A 22,098-nucleotide genomic window follows, 5' to 3' on the forward strand; every position below is an offset into this window, starting at 1 on the left:
TATGAAAGAAAACAGCATTGTTCCTCTTTCTAGAATTTTTATATGCTCCATACAGCCACTCCTATCATAACCGCATTCATGGTTAAGGGGTTTTGAACCAGTGTTCAACACGATCGTGTGTCCTATGAGAATCGTGGTTGGGAATCGTGGTTGGGAATCGTGGGAGCAAACTTTTATTCTGGAACAGAAACAATCTGTTTTAAAAAGTAGAAAATGGTGTGTGCTTTTAGTCAAGCAATTTTACCTCTAATTCCTCACCAACTTTAAAGACATAGTAGGTTCAACCCAAGTTTCTAGTCTTAAATTAACATATAGAGAGGGAAATGATAAGTTGACAGAAGCTGACAACTTACTTGAAGAACAGATGTCTTGAGGTTCTCAAAGTCATGGAATAGTGACTTCAAGGTAGTCATAAAATTCCCATCAAGCTTTGCTGCACTTTGCCTGGGAATGGTCGCATGAAGCAGATTATTTTCATGATACCTAGGTTCCGGGCTGTGTTCTCCCTGCCCTTGCCCACCATTCTGTTCCCCATTAGCGTGACTCACGGGTTTTTATTCAAATATGCCATATTTCTCAAATAAGCACATGAAAAATATTGTTAAATGTTTACTATTTCCTTTAATTCAGGTTGCAGAATTAAGGCAAGCATAATTGAAAATGAGAATAAACTAGAGAAGGCTCTAAATTTTGGAAAACAAAATGACTAGAAAGGTTTAGAGCGTCTTTGTCTTGGTGTTCCTGGCCGACAGTCTGCACTGGCCGTGAACTGAGCATGCACACCCTGTGTTTTCAGGGAGCCTGACGTTGAGGTAAAGAATTGGCTCAGATTTGAGAGCTACAGGTTTTTGTAATCTTAGAGTTAAAGGTAAGCAGGTTTTAAAATGCTAGTGATTCTAAACTATTGGTAGGTTTCATTATGTCGCTTCATATAGACTATAATTAGCAGACAGCCCTAAATTAATAGAAAAAAATCCTACCCAACTGACTACTTTTACATCGTAAACCATTCAGCAGTTACACTGGAGTCCACTTAAAGGCCACTTTAAATGATTCATGACTGGCTTCCAAAATAAATAAATTAAAATTTGACTGTTAGAGAGTGTTAAGAGTTAAAAACAATTTTAATTAAAAGTGGTGGCAAATCTAGCACTACTGAGGTTGTGTTTTTTTTTTTTTTTTTTTTTTTTACTTTCTTTAATGAGTTTGACTGTGACAGTACCTTGGTAACCGCTGAACACTAGAAACTGACAGTTCTGGAAGTCATTTAATTCACATTTCTCCAGCCCTTTACATTTCTATAGCTTTAAAATCATAATATATTAGAAATTCCACTGGGAACACAAAATGGCAACAGAAAACCAGTAGTTTCTCAATCATACTATTTTGTCCTCTTTGGACCAATCTGGTTTTATTTTGCTTTGCTTTTTCTCTTTTGGCGGACATTCCTGACAGCTAAATGATGCAAAGTTTAGTTATCTTGATTTACAAGAAATTGTTGAAAGACCTATGGAAGTGGTAGCATCCAGTGAGTCAGTCTTAGCAGAAGGCCAGGGAGCTGCAGTCAAATGCAGCTGTGCCTTGCTCTCTACCAGGAGAGTCAGTGTCCCAGTTGCCCTTCACCACCTGTGCCAGCTAAATTGTCACAAGTTACCCTAATTCAGCATTTGCAATGATTCCTGCTTTCCATGAGTGATATTTCAAATGGGGCTACTGGCTGACATTCTGTAGCACACAGAGCCAAGTAATAGCCCAAGCTATAGCTCTGGGTATAAAGAAATGTGTGTCTAAGAAAATATGAACCAGGAATATTCATGTGCAAACAGCTTACTGCAGAATGGGAATATTTCTTAGTTTGTTTCTTTATAATTGCCAGCTAATTTTACTCTTAAAAGCTGAAATTGGTCATGTTTTCACCATAATTTTAATTAAATTTATATCTCTAAAAGATGCTTATTGGACAGAAGAGATCACCACTCTGAAATTTTGTATAATTAAAACATTTCAAATTTTTAAGTATTAGTATCTAGCAATGAAATTCAAGGTTATGACCTTTAATAGCTACAAATAATTTGTGTTGTAAATTAAAAGCACTCTAGATTCAGGCACTTTTATGTTAACTACTGAAGATTTAATCTTGTCCTTTGTCCACTTTTTTAATTGGGCGACACAAAATCATGGTGGTTTAACTGACCACCATAGTTTTGAGGTAAGATCTTCATCAAACATTGCTTACTTTTGCATTTGGGACTAAGAACGGGAAATCTTTGTTCACAAACAGATGAATGACCTCATTTAAACTTTCACCAAGTGTTTTTGGCTCTGAATTTATTCATTAAATCCAGATGTTACATTATTAACTGCTTATAGCCATTTACACTCATAATCCATGAATTGACTTTTTTTTTTTTTGCTAATAATATAGCAAGCTAAGGTTTTTCTTTGTCAACTTTAATTAAAATGGTGGGAGAGATGAAGAATGATGGCAATCCTCAGGCCTTGTAGAAGCCTGTTTCCAAATTTCCTTCTTCAAATGACATTCTCTGTTAGGAAGGTGATTGCCAGGATGCTTTTCTTTCCAAACATGGTTGATGGTTTGCATCACAATAAGGGATTTTGAAAGTTCTCAACACAAAGAAATCATGGATATTTAAGATGATTTATAACTTAAATATCTTGAGTTGATCCTTACATAATATGTACCTGTACCAAAACATGACACACTTACCTGTTGATTCAAAAATAATTAAACAAAAACATGAATAAAGTATTGAGTAATAGTTGTGTGACTTTAATAAGGAATGAATGAAATATTTACCAATGTATGTGATTGATAAATAAGAGAGCAAATGCCTAAGAATTTACTACTTAGTCACATGACATTATAATACAGAAGTTTACTTATAAGTGCAGCATAATTCTGTACATTTCCATATCCATGTTCCTAAGAGGAATCTGTGGGACTGGTCCTACCAGAAGACTGCAATTACTGTACTTCCCATGTTAATACAGCTATTCCCGTGTCAATGTAGCTATTTAGATGCTATTAGATGGAAAATTTACTAATTTATCAAAATCAGTAGTGTCTTATATTTCAATATATGCTTTTTAAAAAAATGACAGTCACCTATGGTCTCTACCATAATCTTTGCAAGTCAAAACCTACAATTTTCCTGAGACCTGCTGTCTCCATGGAGACTTTAATTGGCTAAGATATTTTCCAATCTCCTCTTAGTCTTGGTACTATTTATTTTTCTCCATTTTTGTTCCATTTTAATGACTGACATTCTTTATTTTCTGGAGGGCTTATTTTTTTTGGAGTTTGACGCCAACTGTTCTCTGCTCATTTTTTCATCCTAGCCAGATTGGCACCAGTCATTAAGAACACACCACAGAATTTCTGCCATACTGAAAGTGATTAATTCTGATGCTTATTTCCACTTGGTAACACCTTTCTTTATAAATTCCACAGTTTACCTCAATAATTCATTGATAACACTGTGAAAAATACTATTTCATAACAAAAATATTTGCTATTCATATCTGGTTAGTATGTATACCACACTACTTATATATATTATAACAGAAAGTCTGAATTACTGACAAAGTTAAAAATTGACAGATGCAATTAGGCAGCAATAATATACTTCATGAAGTTTAATTTTGTTAATAAACTAATACTTATTTTCCTCTTCACCAAAAACTGGGCCAGAAATTATGAAAGAAGTTTAAGATTTGGCATTATTTTCAAGAGGTTTGAGATGGTATTACTCCAAGTTTGTTAAATTAGCAATGTAGCAGGCTACAAGGAGAGATTCAAGATGGCGGGCTAGGGGGAGGCTGAATTCATCAGAACTTCATGACTTGGGATTCAAGCAGCAGGAATACTGCTTCTCTGTGAGGTGGGTGAAAGAGGTATTTTACTAAAACTCAATATTGGACAATCAGGAGTGTCTTAGAGGCCTAGAATTTGGGGTATTTGAAACAAAGAAAGACTACATTGGAGCTCAGTCAGTAGCAGTAACAGCAACAGCAACTGGTTCAGCACAGAGGGAGGGTGAATGCAGAGAAACGCAACACAGAGATTTAGTATGTAAAATCCTGAGATCAGAACGGCAGCCACCCTTCCCTGATCCAGGGCTGTACTGGACACTGGTGCATGAAGCATGCCCAGTATTTCCCAACTGTCATGGAGAGCTGAGGCCCAGCCATCTTGAGGTTCCCACCTATTGGGAATCCCCTCGTAGAACTCTGCAAGAGCCCCACCCTGGGAATGCATCAATCTGGTCTCTGTGGACGAAACTCCAGCTGATAGTACTTCCCATCCCATCCTACCTCATACGGGTGTGAAGGCAAGCTGAGAATGTTTGAACTCCACCCGGCAGCTTGGTGAGCAACACCAAAAGAGGAAGGATTCAACAACTCTCAGACCCTGCTCTCATCCTCAGTACCCAGCTCAAAAAGAAACAGAAAGGTGGACATGGACAGTGATCATCTATACTGACTACCCCAGTGAAAATGACTCCTTAATTTTGTATTAAGAATCTTTTCTTTTTCTTACCATTTTTCTTTTTTTTTTTTTTTGTTTTTGTGTGTGCTTTTGCTGTGCTGATCGGTTCATGTACATGTATACATATTTGTTTCTTTTTTTCTCATCTGTAGCAATTTTAAAATATAGTTAGTTTTCTTTGCGTTGTCTTTTGAGGGTTAGGGTTTTTGATTAATCTATTTTGGTTTGGTTTTGTGTTATTTTTCATTTGCTTGTTTCTCTTTCTCTTTTTTCTTCTGCTAACAGCCAAATTTTATTGTTCTCTCTTTCTCTCTCTCTTTACTTTGTTACTTCTATTTTTTCTCCTCCTTCTTTATAACCATCACGTGTACATTTCTTCTGCATTCTCTCTGTTCCCCTTTGGAAGTCACAAACTGTTTTCTACTTTTCTATCACATTTTATTTCCTCTAATTAACTGTATTTTTACTATATGTTAGCACTGATTGGCTTATATAACTCCTGACCCACCATTAATGATACTGCAATTATTATTGTTATGGCTATCATAGTTAACACATATTATTTGCCAGCTACAGTTCATGGTTTCTTACTGTTTTTGCTGGTGCCAATTGCTGATCCCACCATTTCTGTTTTTTTTTTTTTTTGGCAATTAACATTTTAGATGTCATAATAGGAACCAAGCATTTAGTTTAATGGTATACATTGTCCACTTAGATTGTCATTGTTTCCCCTACTCTGTGAAGTGCTGGGAACCTACAGGGACACTACAAGTTCACAGGGTAGAAAATCTGCTGCTGAACTAAACTCAACCAAAGGACAGTACACCTTGCTCCACACAAAAATTAATGTCAAATGTTCCCCTATGGACATTCATAGCTATAGCAAAAACAGAAATAATGAAGTCTACAGACACCGCATCTATGAGGGAATCTCAATCCATATAGGGTGGAAGAGAAATCCCTTCCAACAGATGTATAAAACTAAAGAGATAAATGCAAAAATATGAAAAGTCTCAGGAGACTGAGGCAGGTGGATCATGAGATCAAAGCCAGTCTCAGCAAAAGTGAGGCACTAAGCAACTCAGTGAGAACTTATCTCTAAGTAAAATACAAAATAGGGCTGGAGATGTAGCTCAGTGGTCAAGTACTCCTGAGTTCAATCCCCAGTTCACACATCCCCAAAAGGCAAGCTAACACAACACCTCTGAAGATAATGATTCAACAGCAAATGACCCTCCAAATGGTGAAGTGATGAAATATCATAAGGAATTCAAAAATATCATATAAAAATGATTAATGAATTTCAAAAGAACACAGAAAAACAACTAAATTAATTAAAGAAGTTACTAAAGAATATGAATGAGAAATTCAGTAAGGCAATAGGAATATTGAAAAAGAACCAAACAAATCTTGGAAATAAAAGACACATTAAATCAAATTAAATGTGCAGTAGAAGACCTCTCTATATCACTATAGATTAGAACATGCCAAAGACAGAATCTCAGAGCTGAAAGACAGAGTGGCCAGCCTTGAACATTCAGAGAGTATTAAGAAAAAAAAAAGTAACCATGATTAAAATGTACAAAGAACTCTGGAACAACACAAAGAGACCAAATTTAAGAGTAATTGGAATTGAAGAGGGCTATGATATGAGGACTAATAGAATGGATAAACTCTCCAGAGAAATAATAACAGAAAATTTTTGTATCCTTCAGAATGAGATGCACTTCCAGATACATGAATCATTCAGAACCCCAGATAGATAACAAAAAATAAAAACCTCTCTACAACATGTTAAAATTAAAATGTCTAACATAAATAAACAAGGCTAGAATTTTAAAAGCCTCAAGATAAAAATATCAGGTCAAATTTAGAGGCAAGCCAAACAAAATCACTTCTGATTTCTCAGCACAAACTCTAAAAGCCATGAGAGCTAGGAATGATGTGTTCCAAGTACTAAAAGAAAAAAAAATAACTATCAACCAAGACTGCTATATTCAACAAAATAATACAAAATTGAAGATGAAATAAAATCCTTCCAGATAAGGAGAACATGAAAGAATTCATAAGTACTAAACTGGTACTACAGAATTTACTTAAAGAAATATGATACCCAGAATAAATAAAAACCACCCTCAGAGTTCACAAAAAAATAAATATCATTTGAAGAGTTGCTAAGCAAATGAGAAACAGGACTAAATTAAACATGATAAATAAATCAAAATGGCAGGAATTAATCAACATGTTTGTATAATAACATTGAATGTAAGTAGACTCAACTCTCCAAATAAGGACATAAGCTAGCAGAATGGATTAAAAAAAAAACAAGATTCAAGTATATGTTATTTGAAGAGCTGCACCTTATAAGAAAGTACTGTGACAGGCTGAAAGTGAAAGAATTTAAATTGTAATACCATGTGAATAGAGCCCCAAAACAATCAGGAGTAGCTACTCTCAGATGGGAAAAAGCAGATTTTACACAAAAGTTAACTAGAAGAGACAGATTAGATTACTTCATATTGGTAAAGAGAACAATCCAAGAAGAAGATATAACAATAATAAATATTTATGTCCCAAATGTGGATGCCACTAATTTCATAAAAGATAGACCATTCAACAACAGGTTTCTACAAAAATGGCTAACTTTGATCAAGAAATTACTATATGTTAGGTGCTATTCTAAATATATTAAAACAGTAGCTGAATAAAATGTATAATAATAATGAGCTGGGGATCATTTACATTTTTATTTTATAGTACCAACTGAATTTTCGAAATTGAATCTAAAACATCTATATAACTTAAACTACCAGATAATTTCATCCCATAAATGCTGACTCCAGAACCCACATGCATTCACTACTCTATACTCCCATACATGGCTATGGCTTGTTCTTCCGAATCACTGACAGAATGTTCTGAACTAATTGGAATAAAATTACAAATTTTTTCTTGTCAGAATACAGCCTGAATAAAGGCTGATGTTCTGGTCCGTGCTGCCCCACTTCATTTTGTGATCAGTGACGCTTCTTAGCCTAACTTGAATTTTACACTATTGAAGCATTTGTTTCTTACTTTTATCTCTTAATAGGGTAATTTTAGATTCATAATTATTTTTTAAATGTTCAGATGTGTGTGATATTGCACGTTACTAAGTTCATTCTTTATCACCTTCAAGCTACTCCTGTTGCCCTCTCAGTAGAATCTCACACATAGAAGAAATCACCTTTTCTATTCAGAATTTTCCTATCTGCAGATAACTTGCTTAGCTGCATAACCCTTTCCATCAACATTCACAAACATTTGTCTATAATAGCTAGTGGTATTCAGACCTCAAATGTTGTATAATTCACTCTTGGCACAGATTTTAAAAATTAATTAGCCCCTCTTTGGAACTTTATATTTTATATTTTTGAGTCATGATCATGGAGTGCAGAGTTAAAAATAAGCTGTCGAAGAATGTTATACATCAATATTTAAATGAGTTCTCCATTCATTATAAATAGAGAATATTTTAATTTAAATTTCTATTTCATATTTGAATCGTCTTTAATGTTTCATCAAACAGGAAGTTGCTTGGTTTCTAGTGGTATGTCCATTTTATAATATAAGGGAACAGACACAAAACATGGAGAGGAATTTTTTTTTTTACTATAAGCATCACTTTTTTAAGCATAATCACTGTTAATTTATAATTTTACAATTATATTACTTAGCATTTATCAAGAACAAAACAATTATTTAATGAAAATTATATTTTAAATAAAACCATATTGGTCATTAAGAAAAATATATATGGAGGTTCAGAGCACTGGCTATTTTTGAAAGAGCTCTGATAATAGTGGTCTATAAATACAAAGATGACCTAAGATTAGTAATTATTATGTAAGTCTAAACATTGTTTCCCAAATTTCAATGAACTGAAATGAAAATAATGTATTAACAAAATAAAAGTAAATGTGTAACAACAAAATAAATAATACTGTATGCATTTGTTTTGCCTTTGCTTACTCATAAGCAGTATTTGGGGAGATATGTATTTACAAACTCATGTAGAAAACTGCCACTTTCTTAGTCCCACTCTGTCTAGCAGACATTTCAACTTCCTTCCCAGTTGATATTTTTCCTAGATGTCCCTTCTTGGTTCACAATTAAATCTCAAATATTGAAAGTGAGAATTACAAACTTGAAGTTCTTGATTTTTCTATGTCTTTCACTGGATACCAAAGCTCTCCTATCTAGTTTCCTTATAGATATTACAAACTTGGAACTGTGGTTAATTCTCATATTTTTTTCTTTTCTTTTCTTATTTTTTTTAAACTGCTAATCTGTTTTTAAACCCTGAAAACTCTTTTTTGGAAGGTTTCAATGCCAATGTAATCTCCTTAGGTAGGATTAAAATTTTAAAAGAGTTTTAACAGATATTCCTACATTCACCTTGCTCTAATTGGTCTGACAAAATTTCACTGAATTATTTTTAGATCCAGAAATTTTCTTGCCCCCCAAATCTTTCTGCCTCCCTAGGTTAAAAAATAATCAAATTAAGGGGTCCAGGGCGGGTTTACTCTGAAGTCGCTGAAACGGATCATCCGTGCCCTTCCCTGGCACAGTGGCCTTGGGAAGCGCTGTACTCAGCTTTGTGCGTAATTTTGTACTGTGTTACATTTTAACATCTTCAAATTGGATCTGTTTCAAGAACTGTTAAAAACCTGGATCTAGCCCAGGTTGTGCCCCACGATTAACATTTTAAGTCACACTATAAACCTATTCAATTAACAAAATTGAAATTTAATAGCTTGGCTAGAAGAATACGGGAGGAGGAAACAGCAGTGTAAATGGTGTGGAGAGACTCTGAGTAGGTCCTCCCAGAGTAAGCATGAGAAAAAGGTGAAAATCCCTTTTTCTGGTCCTTTCCCTCCATGTTCTCTTTGTGTGAAAGGATCTGACAAATAATTCTCAATGAATGCTGGCCAAGCCCATGGAAATGACATGGGGGTGAGCTGTGAGCCCTGACAGGGAAGCAAGACTCGTGTTCATGGAGTCAAGTTAGGAGGACTTTCACCGCCTTAAGCACCACTGAGGAGTTGAAGGCCAGGGGGAAACTGAAGAAACTGGCAAAACCACTCTTAAAGGGCAGAGATATCCAGAAGTATGCATGTATCTTGCAACCTGGAAAATTCTTGAATATTTTAATTACTGGGTTCTGTACCCATTGCCAAAACAAAGGATGTCCAAGTTCAATTTTGGCCTTCTATAAATTTTGTCTGATTTGCTGACTGTGGAATTTGTTGGGAAGTCCCTATAGAATAAGATCTTATTCCCATTTCCAGATGTACATCCTACTCTTCCCAAACGGATGAAGTACATGCACTCAGGTTTTTTGGGAATATTACCAAAATGCTGACGTTCAAAACAAGATCAAATGATTTTCATGTTTTGTATGCTCAATTAAGAAAAAAAAAAAAGACCAGCTGACTAAAGCTAAATAACGTTCCAAAAACCTTAGCAGAGTGATGGGTAAATGCTCCTTGACCTCTGTAACTTGAGGAGATCTCCCGGGTTCTTTCTTCAAGCCAGTGAATGTCCTGGTAATGATGACTCTCTTGATACTAGGGGTGGCATAAACCCTCATGCCCAAATGCCTGGACTCTCTCAACCATGAACGTTTCAAACCTCTGCCACAAACACATTTTGCCTTGAAGATATTTTGCATTGTTTTTTCTTGTATGTTTTAGCAATGGAACTGCAGAAACATAGGCAGCACGTGGTGTCCACTTTTAAGTACATACAGCCTCAGGGAAAATGTGCGTCATCCTATTCAATCTGGCCAGTACCGACGAATACATTCATGTTGTATTTAGATCATTTTCAAAAGTGTACTTTGGCTAATTCCCACTGTATTTTGGTTGTTTTCAAACCCAAAGGATGATTGCTGATTAAAGAATTTTTTGTTGCTAAGCAGGAGATCCCATTTGTGGTAGTTGGAATTGTCTCCTGTCCACATTCTAATCCCCAAAGCTAAGAATGTTATTATAGGGTAACAGGACCTCAGAAGGTGAGACTGGGGTCAGGATTTCAAGATGAGGAGGTTTTCCTGGATTATCTGGGTGGACCCACCAGACTTTCCTGGGTCTCTGTGAGAGGTGCACTGGAAGAGCTGGTGTAATGAGAGGTGCAGGCACTGGGTGGCGTGTTTTGACATGGAGGGAGAGCACAGGCAAAGAGCCAGGGAAAGTCACTACAAGGAGCTGTGAGGTCAAGGAGGCAAGATCTTTCCTCAGACCCTCCAGCCCTGACGACACAGTGAGATGTTGCTCTGAACTTCCACAGTGAAAAGGCACTTCTTGCTTCCTACCCAAATACATAACGTGGGGAATTCTTCTCCCATGAAGAAGCTCTGATGCTGTCTGACCAAAAGGCTTGTCAATCGTTAACTATCGTGGTCACTACTATCTAAAAAAATCCATCTCACGATTTCAGTCGTTCTTCAATGTGAGCCACCAGCAATGGAATTTCTAATCACCTCCCTAGACTGAGACTACATCGTCTCTCTAAAAGTAAACAACTCTGGCTTTACATGGCAGAGCTGGTGGTCCTATCATGCCTCCCACTAATGTCTCCAGAATCTATGAAGTTGCTCCAAGAAAAACATTCAGAGGGAATTCTGCTGCATTCCCTTAATCCCACCCTTGCACATACATAAACTTTAATTATCTGACCATTAAGTTGACTGCTGTAGCTTGATTAATATAGCCATCACTCATTTGTTAAAAGGCAGAAATATTTAGTGTCCACAACAGATTTTATTGCATGTACACTCAGAAAAACTTTGCTTTCAGAAACTAGAGTCTGATGAATTTTTGCCAAGGGGCATCTCAGAAGACCATACTGAAGGAGGCTTGGGAATAGCCAGAAGTCTTAACTCAAGTGTAATCCTCCAAATTAGACTGATGCCAGGTAAAATTTTGGTACATTCCAGGGGAGGATTCCAGGAGACAAAGCAACTCTAATGGTGGTAATTTCCTTTCTTTGGATTGATTTTTGGGAACTCTGGAACAACTACCCACCATTCCCATCATTTTTCTTCCAAACTTAACAGTTTTTGTCTCTGTTTTGAACAAAACCCAATATTCTTACTCATGGAGCTTTGTAAATCAATAAACATCACTTCAATTAATTTAATCACTCTCAATTCTATGGCTGACTTCTTTCTGCCTTAACAGGCCAATCACAGATATTGTCTCAAAATCAATATCATAATTATGCAGTTTAGTGCATCTCCCGATGCTCCACCTTTTCCTTGCTTTCTGCATAATTCTATCTCCAAGTAAAATTTGTTGTCATTCTTACAACTTTTTGCATATTTCCAGCTTCAATATATTCCCAATAGGTTTCCCACGGCAGCACCCCCCCCCTGTAATTTCTTCTATCTTCCAGGTCAACTTCACAATTCTTAAAATAGCTCCCCAGAACTTTACATTGTTCATCAGCAAGCACTCATACAATGCCTTCAAAATAATCACCTCTTTTCCTTCAAATGACTCAGAGTCAGGCCACGTGTTGTCAGCATGAAGTTTCCAGGCCTTGCTGGCTTCTGCCTGCCAGGTTCAGGAGGACCTAATGATAGTGACTTGACTATGTGATAGAACATGTTGCATAGATACATCTCCCTGGAAAGCCTCAAATGGGGCCAGGGAACAGATCCACCTGGTGTGTCTCCTGAGGCCAGAAATGTCCCCAGATGCCTGAGAATCACCAGAATTGCCTTTTCAGTTCTCAGGATGGCACGTTTGGTGAGAAAGAGAGGCCTCTTCAGGTGCTGTCCACAGCACGTTATTCCACTAAGCAATCGCGAGGTCAGAGCACAGCTCCTAGGATTCCTAAGAAATGACTACCTAACTCTTCCGTTGTGCATCCAAATCCTGCATTTTCCAAAAAAAACTCTGAGGGTTGTCCCAGTCCTTGCATCTTGACCTCTTCTCTCAGGTGACAATTTCCTACCACCCTCCCCTTGCTAGTGGCTAGAGCCTTCTCCCTGCCAGAAACAACTGACATAATCATCGCATTCGAGAATCAAATAGCTTTCCCTTGAAAACTTGGCCCTGAAGTGCCACACACCAGCTCGGGCAGACTCCTCCTGAAACCACAGAGGGGTTGAGGTCACTTTCAGAGTACCTGGCACAGGAGGCTTCTGAGCCTAGGGTGTCATCAAACCCACACAGCAGGTAGCTGTGTGGCTCACTAGGGGTCCACAACTCCTTCACCGCGGAGCTGCAGGGATCGGCGCCTCACGGCTGACCTGATGTCAGCCAGCTCTCTGGGCTTTGGGGAGCAGCACAGGGTGACTGGCACCAACATCCCAAAGGTATTTGCAGAACTTGTTTGAATGGTATGACTTCTGAATCATACACTCAAAATAACAATTTTATGTCTTAAAAAGAAAACTTCACTTTCTACAAGGTTGCACAGAGTAGTGAGGGAAAAAATGGAATACCTTGGACAGGAAGTCACATTAAGGTTCAAAATTGAATCTAAAACCACCCAGCAGTGTGATAAAAGAAAACCTGATTACTAAACTTTGAGGAGCTTCAGTTTCCTAATGTGTAAAATGGACATGACGATACCTGTTTTTTTTTTTTTTTCAGCATTATCATCCAGCAAGTGTGGAACAAGGATGAGATAATTGTGCCAATCATCTGACATCTGTTCTACGTAGCGTGGAGATTAGAACTCTGCTTATTTATATGGTAAATGAAATCTATTTGTTATTTGTGTAGGTTCAGTTCAGCTTTCCTCTATGTGATTTAAAGAAATGGGAATATTGGAGGTGGATTCAATGATTTAACTCTTCAACATGTGTAACACTCTATTTTTTTGAAAATTATGCAAAATAAATACATAATTAAGCCTTACTATCAATAGCAGATGTAACAGGATCATTAAGAATAAATTTCTTCTTTGATATAATGAGAGCAACTATGAACAGAGCAGGGAGGAAGAGCAGGAAGAAAAGATTAACGTTAAACAGAGACATGAGATGGGAGGGAAAGGGAGAGAAAAGGGAAATTGCATGGAAATGAAGGGAGACCCTCACTGCTATACAAAATTACATATAAGAGGTTGTGAGGGGAATGGGAAAATAAACAAGGATAGAAATGAATTACAGTAGATGGGGTAGAGAGAGAAGATGGGAGGGGAGAGGAGGGGGGGATAGTAGAGGATAGGAAAGGTAGCAGAATACAACAATTACTAATTGGGCATTATGTAAAATTGTGGATGTGTAACCGAGGTGATTCTGCAATCTGCATTTGGGGTAAAAATTGGGAGTTCATAACTCACTTCAATCTAATGTATGAAATACGATATGTCAAGAGCTTTGTAATATTGTGAATAACCAATAAAAAAAAGAATAACTGAAATATATTTGAAATATGAATAATTTTATTTTTCTTTAAGGTAAGTATGTATTTCATTAAACTATGTTTCTGACTTTATTTTGAATGCTGAAGATGATTGACAAAGGGAAAAACAGAAAGAAAGAAACTAAGGTTCTGCACAAGGTCCCCAAACACACTTACTTCTTTACTTGCTTACTCTCATACTCTTGGAAGAGAAGATAAATTGGCAGTGACTTTGCCTTCAGATAGGCAAATGACTGTCATAATACACAGAGAAATACAAATCGAAGTAGCCCATTAGTGTTGGAAAGACACAATTTTAAACATTTCCTGGCAGAATTCTACTGTTCTTAGGGGGATTTCTACAGGGTATTTGGCAAGGGAGCTAAAGAATAAGAGAAGATGTGTTAGGGGAGAAAATGATTGAGTTTCTTTGGGAGTGGGAATGATTTTTCGTTTTTTAATGAGTTTTTTTATAATGAATTTTGTAATGAACTTCCCAGAGTCCAACAGTTTGCCTGGCACATGACAGGCATTGGAGAAACATTTGTTCAGTGAATTCTTGAACAACTAGTTTAAATGCAAATAATATTCATAAAGCTAAAGCCACTGAGATTGGAAATAAATATTATATCTATATATATTTATATATATTTATTTATAAATTTATATATTTATTTATATTTTATAATTTTTTGGATACAGGGGATTGAACCCAGGGGTGTTTAACCATTGAGGCACATCCCCAGCCTTTTTATATATTTTATTTAGAGACAGGGTCTCACTGAGTTGCTTAGAGCCTTGCTAAGTTGCTGAGGTTGGCTTTGAACTTGCAATCCTCCTGCCTTAGCCTCCAGAGCCACTGGAATTGTAGGCCATCTATATATAACTACTTATACTGACACAATTAAATATTAAAAATTAAAGATGTCCTTCTATGTGTTTCTAGTATGGTTTTACTTTTGTTTTTAATTTGGTGATATAAGCATGGCCTGACTTATAAGAGTAGTGATTAATTATGGAATAGACTCTTTTTTGAGAGATTGAGCCTTACCAGGAAAATAGTAAGATTTAGAGCATTGTGGGACATAATGTTAATCTATACTATCTTTTGTGAGTGACCATGGTGACAATATTATTCTAAATTTACATAGTTAGTTTTTCTCAGTGTCTCCAAAATTATATGTCTTCAACAACTTAGTTCACATATTTTAAAATTCCATTTTCTTCCTCATGGGAAAAAATGAAACAATAGAATTTTCTAAGATGGCCTTCAGGGTTTGATGGGACACACTCTAACTGCCCTGTTTTTCTCAGGGTAGTTTGTTCCATCAGAACAAATAATTACTGGTGCATTTTTTACTGTCACAGTTTAGTGATTAATTCCATTTGTAAACTTGCCTAAATGGATTTAGCAGTGAACAGCTCTAACTTATTGTTTCTGATAGTTTGCTTCAGCTTGGGTATGATTTGGGAGTGTCTCCCAAGAGTTTATGTGGGAAATTTGGTCCCTGGTGTGGTGATGTTAGGATGTTGTAAGATTTTTTAAATGGACTGATCAAGTTCTATTTTTTTCATCTGTGGGTTCCTTTTCCTTAATATCCTCTGTGCTCTGTGAGGTTATCTGATGACCAATGGGTGTTGTAAAATTAAAATAGTCAACTAAAATGCATATGCTGAAAACCAAAGATGTCCATATTAATATGATTAGACCAATCTTGGTCTGCCAAAGAATACTTAAAATCTAATAGTATTTTACTTCCTAAAACTTTGCAAATTTTCCAAAATAACCCATAACAGTAGAATCTCTATACAGTGCCTGATATCCAAGTTCTGAAATGCAAACCATGGATCTATTCACCTTTGATTGGTGATAGTCTGTTTTGTGGTTATCATTTTCTTTTATTTCTACTTTATTCTATCTATGTAGATTGCCATCTTCTTCAGTTGATCATTTTGCTCATCTGCATTTGAATTGTACACGGGATAAATTAAGGAAGAGGCATCTAGTTTTGGTGAAAGAGAGCATTAGATAGCAGACTGACCTAATCAGTAAGAGTGGACTCTGTTCTCCTACCCTTGCAGCTTGAGGCAGTCACACCTGCTGTACTACATTGAAAGAATGACAACAGAAATTCAGTCCAGGGTTGGTGATGGAGCTCAGGGCCTAAGCAGAGCACTTGCCTAACATGTGAGGTCCTGGGTTCAATCCCCAGAACAAGAAAAAGAGAATTAGTCCCCTCCACAAGAAATCAAACAAAATCCAACTCTCCAATAATTTTCATTCCAGTTATATTCTGGTTGTTTGTGATATTAAAATATAAATCTATAATTGTATGAATAATACCAAGCATTTTTTTTAAAACTGTAAGAAATAGTATACATACATGAGAAAATACAGTTTATACCATAAATGAAAGGTCTCTCTCTGAAAGGTCTCTCTCCAAAATAGAGCTTCTTTTTCCAGAAATATCCTTGTCAATATTTCCGTTTTCTTGAGGTTACTTTTAAAACTATTGTGGTACACGTACGTCTTTACTTATGGAATATCACCTTTTGGCATGTGCATTTTGTTTTTCCACTGCAAAGGATGGTCAATTTAATCCTGTTCCCTCTGCCTCCCCAGGCTGCTCCTGAAGGGTCTAGTTCCAACTCTGCCGGCCTCCCCTCAAGATGTTCCAGGACTGCCAAACTCTTATTCAGTCTCTGATGCAATCTAGAAGATAAATCTGTAGGAAAGTTTCACCAAAGTCTATTGGATGAGCACTTGGTGGAAGAATTAAAAAGTCATGAGCGCGTGCCACATAGAAATTCACTTCTTTGTTTACACGTTTGGCCACTGGAGATCATGGAAGTTGTAAATAAAAGATGCACTGGACAAATTGATTCTATGGACAGATCTTGGATATCAATTTCTTTTTGGAATTAATTTATTGGTGCCTAATAATTACACAGAAGTGGGTTCTATTAATTGTGGCTCATTTGTACATGCCTACCAGATAATTGGGTCAGTATTACTCCCCAGTGCCTCCCTTCACCTCCCCCCCAATCTACACTAGTTTTCTCCTTTCTATGTTCATGAAACTTTTTTCCGGTAGCTTCTACATATGAGAGAAAATGTGTAATCCTTGCCTTTCTGTGTGTGGATTTTGCTTAACGTGAAGCTTGCATATCAATTTTTTCACATAGTATATGAAGATCATGTGCCGCAGTCTGGCTGCAGCAAACTAACTGGGGGGTGACAAGCAACTTGTGAACATTGATACAGCAGAAGTGGGAGCCGTTTATTGTAGGACAGGAGGGGTATATACATTCCACACAGCTTATCTAATTAACATAAACTAGATACAGCAGTCAACCAATAAGGAATCTCCACACTTAATGGCTCGCTGGCCTTACTTCACAAACCACTCCCCCTGCAAAATGCCAGGCGCCATCCAGACTTGTTTACAGACCCTAACAATCATGGACTAGAAATTTTCTAAAATACTCTTATAACCTCTAAGGAGTCCATGTAAGTAAGTATTTTTGTTTTTCAGTATCATTTCTAGGACTAAATACCTTCATCTGATGATTTTATAAGTCAGAGTTGGTATTTATATTTCTTGAATATATATGTCAGGTATAGTTGTATTTAAAAAATCAGACACATATGCTGGGGCTGGGGCTTAGTGGTAGAGTGCTTGCATTGCACATGTGAGGCACTGGGTTCAATCCTCAGCACCACATAAAAATAAATTAATTAATTAAATAAAGGTATCATGTCAATCGATCTACAACTAAAAAATATATTTTTAAAAATTTGACACAAGATAAGTTTAATAAAATATATATGTAAAAACTATACAAAGATAATTGCATACTGAACGTAACACCAAAAAGGTAGCTGAAAAATGCCCATGTATTTGTTGACCAATAATTCATTTGTATATAACCCAGAGGTCAAAAGAAGAAATTGAAAAGGAAGATGTTTTGAGGGGCTGGGGATATGGCTCAAGTGGTAGTGCGCTCACCTGGCATGCATGTGGCCCGGGTTTGATTCTCAGCATCACATACAAACAAAGATGTTGTGTCCACTGAAAACTAAAAAAATAAATATTAAAATTCTCTCTCTCTCTCTCTCTCTCTCTCTCTCTCTCTTAAAAAAATTTAAAAAGATGTTTTGAATTGAATGATATTAAATGTACATCCTATCATAATTAATGGAATAAAGTTCAACAAATCACACTGTAGAAAATTTTTAAAAACAACTACATTTATACCAGGGTGATGGGACAGAGAGGTCATTATTTTTAAGTTAATAATTCTTAAAAATCAATAAATTCAATACAATCCAAGTAAAAATCTCAGCATTTTTATAGATATTTATAATATCTAATTATAAACTAATTATAAAATAGATGTATAATGCCAAAGGGCCTGGAATAGACACAGAAAAAACCCAGACATATGATACCATCTGAAATTAAGTCTTTGTATGCACCTATAGAAACCAGGATTGAGAATCTTGTGGGGCATCAAGGTAGACAAATAGGTTAGTGGGACAGAACACAGTTCAGTGTTTGTCTATAGTTATGTGGCTCATTCACGTTCAGTGATGGCACCAAAATAATACAATAGTAATATGGAAAGTTTTTCTAGTATATGGTGCAGGAAGACCTTGCATTCAAGGAGGGAAAAAAACCACTGAACTTCATCCTAAACCTCACAAGATAGGTAGAAGTTATATTTAGGTGGCCCATGCCAAAATATAAAATGGTACAACATAATATAGTAGAGTATCTTCTTAGCCTTGGAATATACAAATATTCTTAGTTGTGGAATATACAAAAATTTTTCCTTTTTCTTTCTTTCTTGATTTGGAGAATCCATGAAAGAAACTACATATAAAAGAACATACCTAAAATTCATGGAACAAAGTATTCATTCGTGTCTACAGTATATAAACAACTGCTATAATTCAATAATAAAAACACAATCAATTTCAGTGGCTCAGGAGACTGAAGCAGAAGGATCACAAGTTCAAAGCCATCCTCAGTAAGAGGCCCTATGCAACTTAGCAAGACCCTGGATATGTGACTTATTGGTTAAGCACCCCTGGGTTCAAACCCTGGTACCCAATCAACAGCAGCAGCAGCATCATCATCATCATCATCATCATCATCATCATCATCATCATCATCAAAAACCTGAAAAAGGATTCACAAAATAAGAGAGATAAATGCCAAACAAGCACATGAACAAGAGCTCAGCGTTATTGACCATCGAACTGCCCCAGCGTTTCCTACCCAGGTCGGTGGTCCCTGCCGCGGGGCAGGATGGCTCCCTGGAACCGCTCTTGGGACCTTAAACAAGCAAGGGACAAGTTCCCGGTGCCCACGGATGATGACAAGCCTCGGCGACACCCAGCGGTGCCCCTTGTGAAGCTGGTCGGAGCTGAGGCTGTCACAGGCGGCGGGCAGCACAGCAGGCGGAGGTGGCCTCCAGGGGTGTGGCCAGGGCCCAGCGCAAGACCCCGGGTCGGCCTCAAAGACGGAGGAGTCCAGGCACTGGATGGGGGGCAGTCACCCCGGCAAAGGAATTCTTCAAACTGCGTTGGGTTGTACCCTGTGTCCGTTTCACTGGACATAAAACTACCTCAATAAAAGAGGCACCTGCACCCAGACACCTAAGTCCCATGTTGAGTGCAATTGAGACGCTTCCGTAAAAACACTGGCCAGTTAACAGGGGCCCCTAAACTCTTTTAAGCACTCACTTTATATCATTATAAATTTTTAATGATACATGTGTATTTTTTGATAGATCAATAAAGGGGCTGTGTAGAAGATGAGTTAGAAACAGCAATACTGCATATACGAAGCCCAGTTAAAATGATGGAAATGTCCATTTTATTTCCAAAAATTAATAAAATGGGTGATTTTGCTGGAAGAATTACAAATCTGTAGATACGATCAGGTAACATATGATATGTGACAGGTGAGATCTGTCCTGAGATAAGTATTAATAATTAATAATATTTAAAATTCAGTCTTCAGAGTATCCTTCTAATGAGACTAATATTTCTGACCCAAGAGAGCATTAATATTTTCATGTAATCAGGACATTCAGCCTTCTACACACTTCATATTTCTCCCCAAAATTTTATTTTCCAATCCTTTTGGATGTATAAACCATCTTTAAAATACAAGCATATAACTCATGAGGCTTTGTCTCCAATCCATAATTTTGGCAACACTAATGATAAAGAGTGGTTCAAAGAAAAAAAAGAAACATTACAATATTTTGTTTCAATACTTTTTCAAATTATATTAGTGATCTGCTGAATATATTTAACAATGTGCATACTGATATCCAAACATACAGGTGAATTGAAAGATCTTGCCTTATTTTACAAATGATCTTTGCTTTTTAATATACCTTATTACAAGTACTCATGGGGACATTTGATTTGATTTCAGATAAAAATGATCAATGTCAAGTTAATGGATGATCAATTCTCACATTGATGTTATTCTCATGACCATCTGGGACCACGGGAAAGCCTCTCCACACCCTCTGACTCCCCGCCACACTGACACACACGCTTCCTGCATTATTCTGGTTTATTTTTGCTTTGCTAAGGATCTTTATCTGAAATATTTTTTGCTTACAAGTAATTTTTGTCTCTGCTCCCTGTAGTGTAAATTTTACAATGGCAGGGTTTTCATGAATTGTGGGGGGTCTCTGGTGCTGACAGTATTTCCAGGCGCATGCTCTACACTCTGTTCGAATAGACCAAGAGCTGTGTGCATACACTTCCTAAAGCTATCTAAGGTACCAACTATGTCGTGCACTTATTCAATTACTTTTCTTTATGTTTGTCTTCCATTTTTTAAATGGAAAAAGAAGAAATTACGTTGCTCATTTTTCTTCCCTTTTTTCCAACTAGGGTTGAGAAGACAAGGGTAGAAAGAAATTAGAATTGTGGGATTGTAAAAAATAATTGTGCAATTTGGTCTGTTTAGATAATCATAAGCACACTGATTTTTGTCAAATTGGGAATAATTCTAGTCTTGAGAAATGGTTTGGAAAACTCTCAACCTTCAGTTTTAGCAACTTCACATGTAAGCAGATAAGTATGTTCAAGAAATTTCATTGAAACATGATGATAACCATTTAGTAAAGAAAAAAATAGTAATCTGTAGCCAACAGTCTCAGCTTTTATACACTGATGAGTAGAGTAAGAACTCCTAAATCTGGTTGAATCAGCTTAGATTAATGATCATTGGGTTTCATCAGCCAGGGATTCTGTCCTCTCTCATTCTGAGCAAACAAGGAAAAAAAAAGTGAAGCCATAACAGTTACCATTGAAGCTTGTTGGAAATGATTCTCATTTGGGCAGATCAGGAGAAAGAGCACATGTGACCTTCTCATTTCTGAAAGACAAAGAGACATGCATGAAGCAGACCTGGATTGATTTGTGGAACCTGAGCACTTCCTCACCAGGTTCTTACCTCCCTCCTTCACCTGCTTCTCCATGATGATAATAAAGCTTCGGTCTGAATTGCTAAGGACCCTGGTTAGATTAAGCCTTACAACAACATCAATTCAGGAAGGTTTTCTAATTCTAAAGAAAGGCCATTCATTTTCTATTTTACCATCTTCATCGTCATTACCCAGCAAGAGTGACAGAACGAGAAGGAGGTGTTTACCAGATTTTTTTGCAAGAAATAGAGGTGCCTCTAATTGCTTTACACCTGCCCAGTCCACCCCAAAGATGACTCCTAGGTGTTCAATCAGACTGTCGGGTACCTTGCCAGTCATTTGGTTAGGCTCTGATACAGTTCTGACCACTAAAAACTGAGAATTAAGCTGTAAACTTTGTTAAAAATATGTGCAAGGATTATTTTGTAGTGAACAGTGCTGCTTGTTAGGCTATAGTCATTTAACAAAGGACAGATGAGGAGATGCAGAAAGAACTTTGGCCCTTCGTATGCACATTATCAACTCCACAAACTCCCAACCTCCCTTCCTTCCATCTTTTCTTTTTTCCTTCCTTATTTTCACTTCCCTCCCTCCCTTTTTCCCCCTTTTCTCTTTTTCTTTCATTCTCTTTTCCTGATAATAACCTCACATGTTTACTCTGTTTGGATTGAAGATTTTCATTAAATCAGTTGTAGCCTCTTAAGAGACACAGAATCCAAGTGGAGT

The sequence above is a fragment of the Ictidomys tridecemlineatus genome, unplaced genomic scaffold (assembly GCF_052094955.1).
Source record: "Ictidomys tridecemlineatus isolate mIctTri1 unplaced genomic scaffold, mIctTri1.hap1 Scaffold_51, whole genome shotgun sequence".
Taxonomy (NCBI): domain Eukaryota; kingdom Metazoa; phylum Chordata; class Mammalia; order Rodentia; family Sciuridae; genus Ictidomys; species Ictidomys tridecemlineatus.